Consider the following 16,432-nt stretch of genomic DNA (forward strand, 5'->3'; position numbering starts at 1 on the left):
TCTAAAAAAAATTTTTAATTTAAGATTTTTTTAAAATCAGTGTCTCATCACAGTGATAAAGAAAACCCACATCGGCTACCTATACTGATCAACTTTGCTCTTTATCCATAAATCTGAACAATCAAGCATTAACAGTGTCTGTGGAGCCTCAACAATCCAAAAGAGAAGGACCAACGTGAGCAAGGAAAACAATCTACCCAATATGAAAGAAGACTACTTAATATTCCCAGTGATATTTGAGATGATAGATGATAGCACACCCTCCAAAACACTAAGGAAAGAGAAAACAAAGTGCTCTTGAAAAGTAAAAATATGTTTAATAAATATATACATATTGCAGAATCAAAACAAAAAGATACCAAAAATATGAAAGAAAAGTTGAAACATAGGAGATAAATCTTCAATAACACACTTTCATCAAATAAAAGTTCTGAGAAGAAAGACCAGAAAAAGAAATGCAGATGAAATAATCAAATAAATAACTGAAGAATATCTCCCAGAACTGAAGAAAGACCTGGGCCCTCATACTGAGAGTCCCAGAGAGAACCACACAGAAGACATGAACAAATCCTTGGGAAATTAAAAATCCCAAAGACAAAGCAAAAGTTCCAAAAGTCCTTCCTCGGGATAAAACAAACCAACAAAAAACAGATTTCTTACACAGGAATGAGAACCACAATGGCATCAGATCCATTATCTATTGCACTCAACACTATAAGATAGCCAGCAATAGCCTCAAATTCAGAGGAATTAATTTTAAATCTGAAATCCAATACTAAGGCATCCTACAAAATGTGGGGGGAAGACAGATATTTTCAGACATAAAATAACTGACAAAGCTTATTTCCCCTGTGCCCTAATATGTACCTAATATGATTAGTGTACATTAAATATTGTGATTAAGCAGCTAAACACACTTAAGATATGATGTCTTTCTCATGTTTAAAAAAAAAAGAAAAGAAAAAGAATTAGAAATAACAGGAGAAACAAACAAATGTAGAAAAGTTTGTTGACCAAAGAAACAGTGGCATGATTTTGAAAAATTGATAAGATTTTTAAACATTAAAATCTATTTGGGTTTTATACTTAGAATGGTTTTTTTGAACAACACAAGCTTTGCCACATTAAGATTTTGTCTTCTCTATAGGTTCGAGCATACAATTTGGTACTGCAGAGAATATTTATATAATCATAACATTATAAAAATTATTTATTGATTTTCCTTTTTCAGAATCAACCCATAAAAGAGAGAAGATATAAAGAGAATTACCAGACAGAATATAAATCTGACATATCTTGACAATAGAAAAGTAATAACATAGCTGACGATAGTTGGGAGTTGGGTGTAGGGGAAGGGGAATCGGAAAGAAGGACAGAAGTGCTAATTTCCTCTTAGTATAGCGGGGATAGAGGATTTTTGCCTAATGTTTGACAGACAAATAAATAGGACTTATGTAAATAATTTAAAGCTACAAAAGTAATCAATTGAAAAGCTAAAATATAATAGCCCTAATGGGTGTGGGTGAGGGTAAAGAAGAATATGTATAAGCAGGTGACATTCACCAATTTTTATGGCATGAAGTCAACTGACTCTAGCCATAAAAACACTTGATGCTTAAAGTTGATAAATCATCTCAATGAATGTTGGCACATACTTTGCATAAAAATTAATCTTAAAACAAGTTTTAGTGGCTTCCTCTGGTTAAGTTTGTAGGGCAACAAAGTCTTTTTATTTTATTCACATTCATACTGCCTGAATTTTTACTTCAATGTTCATATGCATTTTTAGAATTTAAAAAGAAATGTGCTCCTTGTATAGGTGGGCTGCTTCATAAATTCTAATCAAGATATTTATGTAAGTATTCTCATTATTAATTATAACAGTAACAACGAATAATGGCTACATTTTACTGCGGGTTTTTTATGTGCTAAAGGCTTATTGAGCACTCCCATTGAATTGTCACAACGATTATGATATAGATACAATTATCGCCTACATTTTATGCATGAGGACATTGAGACTTACAGATTAAGTAATTTCCTAAGGTAACACAGTGAGTAAGAAGTAGGGACACTAAGGCCCAAACCTAGGTCTGTCTGACTCCAAAGGTCATGTTCACAACCACTAAACTCTACTGCCTGTTCTATCCTGTGATTTTGAACCTGCATTATGAAGACTCTTGTCTCCATCGACTATGTCAGCACCTGTAATCCAAGCTACTCGGGAGGCTGAGGCAGGAGAATCGCTTGAACTTGGTAGGCTGAGGTTGCAGTGAGCAGAGACCATGCCAATGCACTCCAGCCTGGGCAACAAAGCAAGACTCCATCTCAAAAAAAAATAAAAATAAAAAAATCAGAGAGGAAATTGATTCAAAAAAAAACATAACAACAACAACAACAACAACAAAAAACTGCATGAAGCTTATGCCAGAAAGGGGGGAAATGGGACTGTCTACACAATTGGGTCTCTCAAGTTGAAAAAAAAAATCTGTCATTCCTCTTTTAGGAAGTTTACAATCAGGAAAACAAAGATTAGCACTCACTTCTTCATGTAGCAAGTTACTAAGTGTCTACTTTTGGCAAATATGAATGGATTCTGGTAATTCTGTCATTCGGCAAGTGTTTAGAGAATACAGCTGAATCACACTGCCTGGCACTGGGGATAACAAGGCTGACACAGACCCTGCCTTTCAGGAGCTCACCATAAGCTAAGGTGTAGTTTGAGGGGTACTTTAAACCCCAATCTCAACTAACCCCATACCTACCCTCTCATTATTTTGATTTTTCATAATTATTTTAGCATTGGGAAAACAAAACTTCAAGCCTGTACACACCCCTTCCCTTCAAATGGATTGCTGTCCCCAAGCCCATCTATATAAAAATTCAGAAACTATCATTAGAGCTTAGAGTCTAGTGGGGATGGAAAAGCAATTAAGCAAAATTATGTGATTCATTATACATGAATGGGCAGTGAAGTCAAGAGTCCTATCAGATTATTTATGTTACTGTTATATTAAGTGGAAGAACAAGAAGTATGGGCCAAGCCATGCAATATAGTTTCAAAGTAAAGGGTAAAAAGCATCAGTCACATTTCTTGTCTTCAGTATACTTTGATAAGTAATGAGCTATAATTTTATACTTCAGAAGTATTTAAAATTTCCACATTTCTCATATAGGTATATATACCAAAATCTCTTTTGGAAATACATATTTCTATTTACCAACTTCAAATGAGCCTCAGGATAGTATGTATTATTAAGATAAGACCAAACACATCATTTTGTCTGAGTCCTTTTCATAAACTCCATGGCCAGATATTTTGCAGAAGGCTTTGCAGCTTAAAATAGAAAATGTCTTCTAGAGATAACTAAAGAAAGATTTTGAGATGAACAAGGTTAACCGTTCTTTTGTGGGTCATAGCACTGATGTGCTTCAGCCTCAGAGCACAGCTGAACTTTTAAAAATCACTGACTGAATCAGTTCCCATTTCTTTCTTTCCATCAATGTCTTTAAGCTGAGTTCATTTGAGAACATTAACCTGTAGGCCCATATATGGCCAATTCATTTGATAGTTCTTCCTAATTCCTTCATATCAAATATTCGTTTTGTTAGAGATGGGAAAAATGAAGTTACCCATAACAGAAGAGACACTACTAACCCAAAAAGTTCTCTCTTCCCTCTTGCTAAGAGTGGCCGTGCTGTTTGGATGTCCCCACTCTTCCATATATCCTGGTGCTCAGGGATGGGGGGCACACTTCCCATGCCCTGATTTCCTGTTCCTACTGCCAAGGATTTGTTCGGATGTGGGCATGTGATTTAATTCTGGATACTGTATAGGAGATATAAGAAAGGCTCTTTTACTAACAAAAAAAAGGGATAATTGAAGATCAATATCCTCTGCTGATGATGTCATTGTGCCCATATGATTCCCAGAGCTGTGGCAGCCATCTTGCAACCACGTGGGGAAACTAAGTCAACAGGTCTAGCATGGCAAAACAGGAAGATGCAAAGAATTTAGGGGTCTGCTAGTAATGAGCAACTGAATCAATCTGGGGCTGTTCCACATTCAGACTTCCTGTTGCGTTAGATAATAAATCTTCCTCATTGCTGAAGTTATTTTGAGTCAGGGTAAAATAAGCTTGAATAAGCTAAACTCATTCAAACTGGTACATATAGATTAGTTCTCTCTGTTACCCCTTTCTTCTTCCACCCAGCCAACATTTTAAATATTCTTAACATAATTTCATTGTTACTGACTTTTTTTTTATAGGTAGAGGTTAGTTTTCCTCAGTGGTAGACGTAAATTTATCTTCATGTTTTATATTTTACCTTGGGAATCTACTATAAGAAAGTATCCTTATCAAAGATATGTGATTACTATACCTATAGGGAACAAATTATATTTCTAAGGCCATAGAAAAATCAGTGGTGTTTTTTGATCGCCAAACACATTCATTTTAACCAAAGATCCTTTTCCCCTATTTAAAATAAAGAGAAAGAAAAAAAATGAGTTATAGGTGGAAGCCTTCTAATTCTTATCTCAATTTTTTTTCCATAAACTTTCATTACAGCAACTCCTCGAAGCCTGACTGTTTGGCTTTCACAGTTTAATTTCTTAGCTTTAAGTTAACATTATTCCCTAAATCTCACTAATCCCCTAAGGAAGATGAACATAATGGTGAACTTCATATAAAAATATTCTATTAAATTTTGAAATGATTAAATTGTATACATAAAAATAAAAAGGAATGACATTGAATTTATATAACTTCCTACCAAAATTTCTACATTTTCTGCCATCTTTTCATCAATACCACTTCCAAATGTCTCTCTGTGTGAACTTTATCAAGACAAGTGTCAGAATTCATAAAATCAACTAGAGTAATTGAAAGGCCTGTGTTAATTACAAATCATAACACAAGTCAAGGTTAATTACAATTAGACTTTAAATGTTTTGCTTGAGGACGTTAGACTTATTTAGTCTGGATCATATTAAAATAAAAATGAAATGCTTATGTAGGAAATATATAACAGTATAGTATAGTTGCAGGGAGTTTAGGGGACACCACTACCCAACACTATTTAAACATTACATATTCCTGTCAAAAGTAACAAAAATAAGCAGTTTGAATATAAATTATTCTAAGGACTTTTTAGCTCCTAAATGAAAAAGTAAAGGCCATAATCTCTTAAGCATCCCTGGGCAATAGCTATTTTTAAAAATTCGAACTGTGAAAAAGCTGAGATGTCAACATTCATTTCTGAAGTTTAGAGCCAATTTTGTCACACAAGTGCCTTACTAATTTTTTTGTCCCTGTGTTATGCTCTAAGGGGAGTTCTCCAGAACAAAACCTTAAGCTTAATCCAAAAGCAAATTACTCAGAACCCACCCTCTCATGTTTTTAGTGTCTTTCTAGCTCCTTGTAATGAAGAATTTGGGAGATGAGATTAGAACTTTTAGAGATAACTATGAAGATATGATAAAGAACAGTCTTACACAGGCTAGAAAGTGGGCATGAGATCTCTAAAGTACAAGATTAGCAGACAGCCTAATATGAAACTGAATGGAGCTATTCCTTAAGTTAAAAAAGAAACTATTTTCTTTAAGGACAATTTGAATGACTTTTGATAAATGTACTTTAGCTATGCAAAATGTAAACATCTGGAGGGTCCAGGTGGAGGGTACATAAGCAATCATAAAAAACAGAAAAAGCCCAGGATCAGATAGATTCACAGCCAAATTCTACCAGTTGTTTAAGGAAGAGCTGGTATCATTCCTACTGAAACTATTTCAAAAAACTGAGGAGGAGGCACTCCTTCCTAACTCATGATATGAGGTCAGCATCATCCTGATACCAAAATCTGGCAGAGACACAACAAAACAAGAAAACTTCAGGCCAATATCCTTGATGAACATCAGTGCAAAAACTCTCAACAAAATAGCAAACTGACTAGGCACAGTGGCTCATGCCTATAATCCCAGCCCTTTGGGAGGCCAAGGCAGGAGGATTGCTTGAGCCCAGGATTTTGAGATCAGCCTGGGCAATGTGGCTAAACCCCGTTTCTACAAAAAATAAAAAAATTAGCTGGGTGTGATGGTGTGTGCCTGTAGTCCCAGCTACTCAGGAGGCTGAGAGAAAAAGGTTGGCTGAGCCTGGAGTGAGTCATGATCACACCACTGCACTCTAGCCTGGGTGACAGAGTGAGACCCTGTCCCCAAAAAACAAAACAACAACAACAAAAAAATATGAGCAAACCAAGTTCAGCAGAACCACTACTTTGCCAGAACATGACCAGACTGCTTCTTTAAGTGGGACCCGGGTTCATTTCTCCTCACTGGGCAGGACCTCCCAGCCCTGACCTCCAGCCACCGCCCCACCAGTATTCTATTGTCAGAGCTCTGATCTCTCCCTGGGACAGAGTGCAGGAGGAGGTGCTGCCACCTTGGTTGTTTGGAGGACTCAGGCTTTCCAGTCTGCAGGCTTTGGAGAGTCCAAGCCAACAGAGGCAGAGGCAGTTCCCCAGCATGACAGCTGAGGCAGTTCCCCAGCTGTTTTGTCAAGGTGTGGCCAGACTGCTTCTTTGAATGGGACTCTGATCCACTCCTCCTCACAGGGCAGGTCCTCCCAGTTGGGACCTCCAGCCACCTCCACCCATGTTCTATGGCCGACAGATGTCTAATTTCTCCCTGGGATGGAATGCCCAGAAAGCAGGGCAGGCCACCACCTTAGCTGTTTGAGCATCTTAGCCAGTCCACCCTGTGGGCCTTGGAGAGCTCAAACTAATCAGGGTCTGAATGGACCCTGAAAACAGCACAGTTGCTCTATAAAAAAGCAGCCAGATTGCGTCTTTGGGCAGGTCCCTAATCCAGTTCCTCCTGACTGGGTGAGACCTCCCAACCAGGGTCTCCAGATACCTCCTACAGGTGTGTGTGGGCCAGCAACAGGTCAGTACCCCCCCGGGACAGAGCTTCCAGAGGAAGTGGCAGGCTGCCATATTTGCTGTTTCACAGCCTTCACTGGTGATACCTCCAGGTGTGGGAAAAACCAAGGTGACTACAGTCTGGAGCGGACTCCCAGCAAACCACAGCAGCCCTACAGAAGAGTGGCCAGACTGTTAAAAGAAAAGCAAACAAACAGAAAACAACAACAAAACACACACACACACACACACACCCAAAATAAAAAATAAAAAAACTCCATCCAAAAGTCAGCAACTTCAAAGATCAAAGCTAGATGATAAGGCCACAAAAGAATCAACTCAAAAACCTGAAAATTCAAAACGTCAGACTGCTCCCTTTCCCCCAAATGACTGCAATACCTCTCCAGCAAGGGCTCAGAACTAGGCTGAAATGACAGAAGTAGGCTTCGGAATGTGGATAAAAATGAACTTTCCTGAGCTAAAGGAACACGATGTAACCCAATGCAAAGAAGCTAAGAATTAAGATAAACAATGCAGGAGCTGACAGTCAAATGCCAGTTTAGACAGGAAAAGAACTGACCTGATAGAGCTGAAAAACATACTACAAGAACCTTTCAATGCAATCACAAGTATTAATAGCAGAATAGACCAAGCAGAGGAAAGAACCTCAGAGCTTGAAGACTATCTTTCTGAAATAAGACAGGCAGACAACAATAGGCAAAAAAAGAATGAAAAGAGGCTAGGAGTTGTGACTCATGCCTGTAATCCCAGCACTTTGGGAGGCTGAGGTGGGTGGATCACGAGATCAGGAGATCGAGAGCAAACTGGCTAACATGGTGAAACCCCATCTCTACTAAAAATACAAAAAAAATTAGCCGGACGTGGTGGCAGGCACCTGTAGTCCCAGCTAGTCAGGAGGCTGAGGCAGGAGAATGGTGGGAACCCAGGAGGTGGAGCTTGCAGTGAGCCGAGATCACGCCACTGCATTCCAGCCTGGGTGACAGAGCGAGACTCAAGCTCAGGCGACAGAGCGAGACTCTGTCTCAAAAAAAAAAAAAAGAATGAAAAGAAATGAACAAAACCTGCAAGAAATATGGGATCATGTAAAGAGACCGAAACTATGACTGATTGTAGTACCTAAAAGAGACAGGGAGAACAGAACCAAGTTGTAAAACATACTTCAGGATATCATCCAGGATAACTTCCCCAACCTAGCAAAGCAGGCCAACATTCAAATTTAGGAAATGCAGAGAACCCCAGTAAGATGCACCACAATATCATTCCCAAGACACATAATCATCACATTCTCCAAGGTCAAAATGAAAGAATAACTGTTAAGGGCAGCCACAGAGAACGGCCAGGTCACCCACAAAGGGGAGTCCATCAGACTAACAGTGGACCTCTCAGCAGAAACCCTACAAGCCAAAAGAGATTGAGGGCCAATATTCAACATTCTTAAAGAAAAGATTTTCCAACCTAGAATTTCATATCTGGCCAAACTAAGCTTCATAAGTGAAGGAGAAATAAGATCCTTTTCAGACAAGCAAATGCTGAGGGAATTCATTACCACTAGACCTGCCTTACAAGAGCTCCTGAAGGAAGCACTAAATATGGAAAGGAAAAACCTTTCCCAACCACTACAAAAAGACAATGAAGTACACAGACCAGTGACACTATGAAGCAACCACATAAAAAAGTTTGCAAAATAACCAATTAGCATTGTGATGACAGGATCAAATCCACACATAACAATTATAATCTTAAATCTAAATGGGTTTAATCCCCCAATAAAAAGACACAGAATGGAAGAAATCACAGCCAGAAAAATGGCAGATAGGAGACAGGACTAACCTGCAGCTCCCACTTGGACAGATAGAACTGTGGAGGGTCATGTGGAGACTCACACTGTGAACTTTTGCTCCAAGAAACACTGCAGGAACATACCAGGGAAACGGAAAAAATTCACGGCCCCTTTGAAAGCAGTGACTTGCTGCTGCAAACTCCGTTACACAAAAAACTGTGAGTTCCCAAAGTATGAGAGGGAAAACGTTTGCTTCCAAACACAGTCCCCACTGAGGAACCTAAAAATCCAGACCACAAGAGAAGAATTTAACCTTACCTAGAGCTGACATGGATTTAGGGAGCCAAGCAAAATATAAAAGTAGAAGAAGTAGTGGCAAGAGCCCTGCAGGCAGTCCTGGTCCCCAGCTCGAACCCAGCGAAGCCATCCCTTGCCTTATCTCACAGGGACCCTCAGGAAAGGCCACCAGTAGAACTGGGGAGGGGCCACAGGGTGAAGGAAGCTTCTAGCTGAACTTTATAATAACTTCAACTAAGCATGAATTTTTCTGAGCAGGACTCAGGAGGCAAACAGGAAGTGCAGATATGAGCACAGAAGCCACAGCCAAAGGTGCAGGCAGGTGGAGAGGGGTGGGGGCTGAGAGCTCTGCTTCCTTTCTCAGCCAGGAGGCTTATAACCTAGGGCAAGATCTCAGCCGTGCTGACCAGCTGCCTGGGTATGAACTTTGTGCTGTTCATAGGGCACGGTGGGACTGAGACGCCTTGCTGGCTTCATGGCAGCTGAGTGAGGCCTCTCACTGCCAGCTTTCCCTTACTTCCCTGGTGACCCGCATGACATAGCAGAGCCAGCCATAATCCCCTGGAAACATAACTCTACTGGCCCGAGAACCACCTCCTATCCCCCACAGTAGCCACAGCAAGCCGCACCCAAGGAGAGTCAGAGCTCAGACCTGCCTAACTCTGCCCCCACTATGGGTTTTTGCTACCAACCCTGGTAGCCAAAGACAAAAGACATAAACTCTTGGGAGCTCTATGGCCCCACCCATCACCTGAGAAACCCAAGTATTTAACCTGGTTAATGTAGGGCAAGAATATATCGCCCTTCAACTACTGCAGCTGGTGTCCTGAAAGCATCAACTCCTGGCTGGAGGTCAACAAACTCAGACAACTCATAACAGAACAACCCTGCTCCAAAGGAGAAAACAATAGCTAATTCCATCATCTGCAACATCCTGACTAACCAGAGGTCCTGAATCTGTCCATGTGACTTCACTGCTAGCATAACCAGCATTCAAGAAAACCAGTGCACTAAACAAAACTACAACCGAGGACTTCCACAGATTCCACTTCACTCCCTTACAACCTCCACTGGAGCAGGTGCTGGTATCCATGGCTGAAAAACCTAAAGACAGATCATATCACAGGATTCTTTGCATACATGCCCTGGCACCAGCCTGGAGCCTAGTAGCCCCGATGAATGGCTAGACCCAGAAGGGCAATAGCAAACCCCCTCACTGCAGTCTGGCTCTCAGGAAGCCTTATCTCTGGGGTAAGGGGGAGAGCACCCCATCAAAGGATCACTCTGTAGGACAAAAGAATCTGAACAGCAGCCCTTGAGTTCCATATCTTTCTACTGAAACAGTCCACCCAAATGAGATGGAACCAGAAAAGTAATTCTGGTAATATGAGAAAACAAGATTCTGTAACTCTGCAAAAGATCATACTAGCTCTCCAGCAATGGATCCAAACCAAGAAAAAAATCTCTGAATTGCCAGATAAAAGATTCAGAAGGTTGACTATTAAGCTATTCAAGGAGGTACCAGAGAAAGATGAAAAACAACTTAAAGAAAATTTAAAAACAATACAAGATATGCATTAAAAAGTCTCCAGAGAAATAGATGTCATAAAGAAGACAACTGCAAGTTCTGGAAATGAAAGACACACTTAGAGAAATGCAAAATACAATGGAAAGTTAATAGAATCAAACAATAACTTCCTAGCTCAAAGACAAGGCTTTTGAATCAACCCAACCTGACAAAGACAAAGAAAAAAGAATGTAAAAAAATGAACAAAGCCTCCAAGAAATTTGGGATTATGTTAAGTTACCAAACACAAGAATAATTGGTGTTCCTGAGGAAGAAGAGAAATATAAAAGTTTGGAAAAAATATTTGAGGGAATATTCAAGGAAAAATTTTCTGATCTGGCTAGAGATCCAGACATCCAAATACAAAATGCTCAAAGAACACTCAGGAAATTCATTGCAAAAAGATCATCACTTAGGCACATAATCATCAGGTTATCTAAAGTCAAGATGAATAAAAGAATCTTAAGAACTGTGGGGCAAATGCAACAGGTAACCTATAAAGGAAAACCTATCAGATTAACAGCAGATTTCTCAGCAGAAACCCTACAAGCCAGAAGGGATTGGGGTCCTATTTTTAGCCTCCTGAAACAAAATAATTACCAGCCAAGAATTTTCTATCCAATGAAACTAAGCTTCATAAATGAAGGAAAGATAAAAATCTTTTTCAGACAAACGAATGCTGACAGAATTCGTTACTACCAAGCCAGCACTACAAGAAATGCTAAAAGGGGTTTTAAATATCGAAACAAAATCTTGAAATACACTAAATTCAAACCTACTCAAAGCATAAATCTCACAGGGCCTATAAAACAACAACACAAGATTTTAAAAAGACAACAACAACTAGCATGATGAATAGAACAGTACCTCACACCTCAATACTAATATTGAATGTAAATGACCTAAATGCTCCACTTAAAAGATACAGAATGGCAGAATGGATAAAAACCCACCAACCAAGTATCTGCATTCTTCAAGAGACTCACCTAACACATAAGGACACACATAAATTTAAGATAAAGGGGTGAAAAAAGATAGTCTATGCAAATGTAAACCAAAAGTGAGCAGATGTAGCTATACTTATGTCAGACTAAACAGACTTCAAAGCAACAACAGTTTAAAAAGACAAAGAGGGATGTTATATAATGATAAAAGGAGTAGTCCAACAGGAAAATATCATAATCCTAAATATACATATAACTAGTATTGGAGCTCCCAAATTCATAAAACAATTACTATTAGAACTAAGAAATAAGATAGACAGCACAACAATAATAGTGGCGGACCTCAATACTTCACTGACAGCACTTGAGAGGTCATCAAAACAGAAAGCCAACAAAGAAACTATGAATTTAAACTATCCCCTAGAAGAAATGGACTTAACAGATATTTATAGAACAATCTATCCAACAACTGCAGAATATACATTCTTTTCATCAGCACATGGGATACTCGCCAAGACAGACCATATGATAGGCCACAAAACTAGGCAATAAATTTTAAAAAATCAAAATTTTATCAAATACTCTCTCAAATCATAGTGGAATAAAATTGGAAATTAACTCCAAAAGGAATCCTCAAAACTATACAAATACATGGAAATTAAATAATCTGCTCCTGAATGAACTTTGGGTCAACAGTGAAATCAAGATGGAAATTTAAAAATTATTTGAGATGGGCCGGGCTCGGTGGCTCAAGCCTGTAATCCCAGCACTTTGGGAGGCCGAGATGGGCGGATCACGAGGTCAAGAGATCGAGACCATCCTGGATAATACGGTGAAACCCCGTCTCTACTAAAAAATACAAAAAAAACCTAGCCGGGCAAGGTGGCGGGCGCCTGTAGTCCCAGCTACTTGGGAGGCTGAGGCTGGAGAATGGTGTAAGCCCGGGAGGCGGAGCTTGCAGTGAGCTGAGATCCGGCCACCGCACTCCAGCCTGGGCTACAGAGCGAGACTCCGTCTCAAAAAAAAAAAAAAAATTCTTTGAGATGAATGCTAATAGTGGCACAACCTACCAAAACCACTGGGATACAGTAAAAGCAATACTAAAAGGAAAGCTCATAGCATTAAATGACTACATCAAAAAGTCTTAAAGAGCACAAACAGACAATCTGAGCTCCAACCTCAAGGAACTAGAGAAATAAGAACAAATAAAATCCAAACCCAGCAGAAGAAAAGAAATAACCAAGGCCAGAGCACAACTAAATGAAATTGGAAAAAATACATAAAAGATAAATGAAACAAAAAGCTGATTCTTTGAAAAGATAAATATATCAGTAGACCATTAGTAAGATTAACCAAAAAAAAAAAAAAAAGAAGAGAAAAGGTCCAATTAACCTCAATTAGAAATGAAACAGGAGATATTACAACCAATACCACAGAAATACAAAAGATCATTCAAAGCTACTACAAACACCTTTATGTGCACAAACGAGAAAACCTAGAGGAGACAGATAAATTCATGGAAATATACAACCCTTCTAGATTAAACCAGGAAGCAACAGAAACCCTGAACAGACCAATGACAAGCAGCAAGATTGAAGCAGTAATTTTTAAATTGCCAACAAAAAAATATCCAGGACCAGATGGATTCAAAGCTGAATTCTACCAGACATTCAAAGAAGCATTTGTTCCAATCCTACTGATACTATTCCAAAAGATAGAGAAATAGGGAATCCTCCCTAAATTATTCTATGAAGCGTGTATTACCGTAATACCAAAATGAAGAAAGGACATAACAAATAAAAGAAAATTATAGGCCAATTTCCCTGATGAACATAGACGCAAAAATCCTCAACAAAATACTAGTTAACCAAATCCAAAATCATATCAAAAAGGTAATACACCATGGTCAAACAGGGACTCAGGATTGGTTTAACATATCCAAGTCAATAAATGTGATACACCACATAAACAATTAAAAACAAAAATTACATTATCATCTTAATATATGCAGGAAAAGCATTTGACAAAATCCAGCATCTTTATGATTAAAACCCTCAGTTAAATTGGCATAGAAGGGGCATACCTTGAAGTAATAAAAGCCATCTATGACAAACACACAGCCAACATTATGCTGAAAGGGGAAAAGTTGAAAGCATTCCCCCTGAGAATTGAAACAAGCCAAGGATACCCACTTTCACCACTTCCATCAACATAGTACTGGAAGTCCTAGCCAGAGCAATCAACAACAGAAAGAAACAAAGGCATTAAATCAGTAAAAAGGAAGTCAAACCGTCCTCTGCTCACTGGTAATATGATTGTATACCTAGAAAACCCTAAAGACTCATCCAAAAAGCTCCTAGATCTGAAAAACAAATTCAATAAAGTTTGAAGATACAAAATCAATGTACACAAACCAGTAGTATTGCTATTCTCTAACAGTGACCAAGCTGAGAATCAAATCAAGAACTCAACCCCTTTTACAACAGCTGCAAAAAATAATAATAATAAAATACTTAGGAATACACCTAACCAAGGAGGTGAAAGACCTCTATAAGAACTATAAAACACTGCTGAAAGAAATCATAGAAGACACAAACAAATGGAAACACATCCCATGTTCATGCTCATGGATGGGTAGAATCACTTGGGGAAATGACCATATTGCCAAAAGCAACCTATAATTTCAATGCAATTTTCATCAAAATAACATCATTGTTCTTCACAGAGCTAGAAAAATCAATCCTAAAATTCATATAGAACAAAAAAAGAGCCCACATATCCAAAACAAGACTGAGAAAAAGGTACAAATCTGGAGGCATCAAATTACCACACTTCAAACTATACTACAAGGCTATATTTATCAAAACAGCATGGCACTGGTATGAAAACAGGCACGTAGACCAATGGAACAGATTAGAGAACACAGAAATAGAGCCAAATACAGCCAACTGATCTTTAAGAAAGCAAACAAAAACCATAAAGTGGGAAAAGGGCACCCTACTCAACAAATGGTGCTGGGATAATTGGCAAGCACAGAGAAGAATGAAACTGGATTCTCATCTCTCATCTTATAAAAACATCAACTTGAGATGGATCAAAAACTTACATCTAAGACCTGAAACCATAACAATTCTAGAAGATAACATCAGGAAAACTCTTGTAGACACTGATTTAGGCAGAGTTTATGACCAAGAACCCAAAAGCAAATGCAACAGAAACAAAGATAAATATAATAGATGAGACTTAATTAATCTAAAAAGCTTCTGCACAGCAAAAGAAATAATCAGTGGAGTACACAGACAACCCAAAGAGTGCGAGAAAATATTCACAAACTATGCATCCAAACAAGGACTAATATCTAGAATCTCAAGGAACTCAAACAAATCAGCAAGAATAAAAAACAGAAAATCCCATCAAAAAGTGGACTAAGACAAGAACAGACAATTCACAAAAGAAGATATACAAATGGCAAACAAACATATGAAAAAATATGCAACATCACTAATTATCAGGGAAATGCAAATCAAAACCACAATGTAATACCACCTTACTCTTGCAAGAATGGCTATAATTAGAAAATCAAAAAATAACAACTGTTGGCATGAATGTGGTGAAAAGAGAACACTTTTACACTGCTGGTGGGGATGTAAACTAGTACAACCACTGTGGAAAAGAGTATGGAGGTTCCTTAAAGAATTAAAAGTAGGACTATCATTTGATCCAGCAATCCCACTACTGGGTATCTACCCAGAGGAAAATAAATCATTATGTGAAAAAGAAACTTGTACATGCATATTTATAGCAGCACAATTTGCAATTGCAAAACTATGGAACCAGCTTTAATGCCTGTCAACCAATGAGTGGATACAGAATGTGGCATATATTCATCATGGAATTCTACTCAGACATAAAAAGGAATTAAATAATGGCATTAACAGCAACCTGGATGGGGGTGGAGACCATTATTCTAACTGAAGTAACTCAAAAATGGAAAACCAAACATCCTATGTTCTCACTTATAAGTGGAAGCTAAGCTATGAGAAAACAAAGGCATAAGAATAATATAATGGACTCTGGGGACTCAGGGGGAAGTGTGGGAGGGGGTCAGGGATAAAAGACTACACATTAAGTGCAGTGTACCATGCTCAAGTGATAAGAACACCAAAATCTCAAAAATCACCACTAAAAACTTATTCATGTAAAACAAACACCACCTCTTCCTGAGAAACTATTGAAATAATAAAATAAAATATAAAAAAAGACACAGGATGGCAAGCTGGATAAAGAGTCAAGGCCCATTGGTATGTTGTCTTCAAGCAACCCATCTCACATGCAAAGGCACACATGGGCTCAAAATAAAGAAAAGGAGGAAAGTTTACCAAGCAAACCAAAAACAAAAAAAGCAGGGGTTGCAATCCTAGTTTCTGACCAAACAGACTTTAAACCAACAAAGATTAAAAAAGACAAAGGGCATTACAAAGTGATAAAGGGCTCAATTCAATAAGAAGAGCTAACTATCATAAATATGTATTTACCCAACACAGGAGCACCCAGATTCATAAAACCAGGGCTTAGAGACCTACAAAGAGACTTAGACTCCCACACAATGATAGTGGGAGATTTTAACACCCCACTGACAATATTAGACAGATCATTGAGACGGAAAATTAACAAAGATAATCTGGACCTGAACTCAGTGCTGGATCAAGTGGACCTGATAGATATCTACAGAACTCTCTACCCAAATTCAACAGAATATATATTCTTCTCATCACTAAATGTCATTTATTCTAAAACTGATCACATAATCGGAAGTAAAACACTCCTCAGCAAATGCAAAAGAACTGAAATCATAACAGTTCTCAGACCACAGCAAGCAAATTAGAACTCAGGATTAAGAAA

General features: G+C 38.4%; 1 long non-coding RNA gene across 1 annotated transcript in view; it reads right to left on the reverse strand.

Annotated features, from left to right (window-relative positions):
- LOC103240661 (uncharacterized) overlaps positions 1–9,238 on the reverse strand; it is a 54,930-nt gene extending 45,692 nt beyond the window's left edge. The window contains exon 1 of the long non-coding RNA XR_500072.3: positions 9,041–9,238. This is a non-coding gene — a long non-coding RNA (uncharacterized lncRNA). The remainder of the gene's footprint in view (positions 1–9,040) is intronic.
- Positions 9,239–16,432: the final 7,194 nt, after the last annotated feature.

Source organism: Chlorocebus sabaeus, chromosome 13 (assembly GCF_047675955.1).
Source record: "Chlorocebus sabaeus isolate Y175 chromosome 13, mChlSab1.0.hap1, whole genome shotgun sequence".
Taxonomy (NCBI): domain Eukaryota; kingdom Metazoa; phylum Chordata; class Mammalia; order Primates; family Cercopithecidae; genus Chlorocebus; species Chlorocebus sabaeus.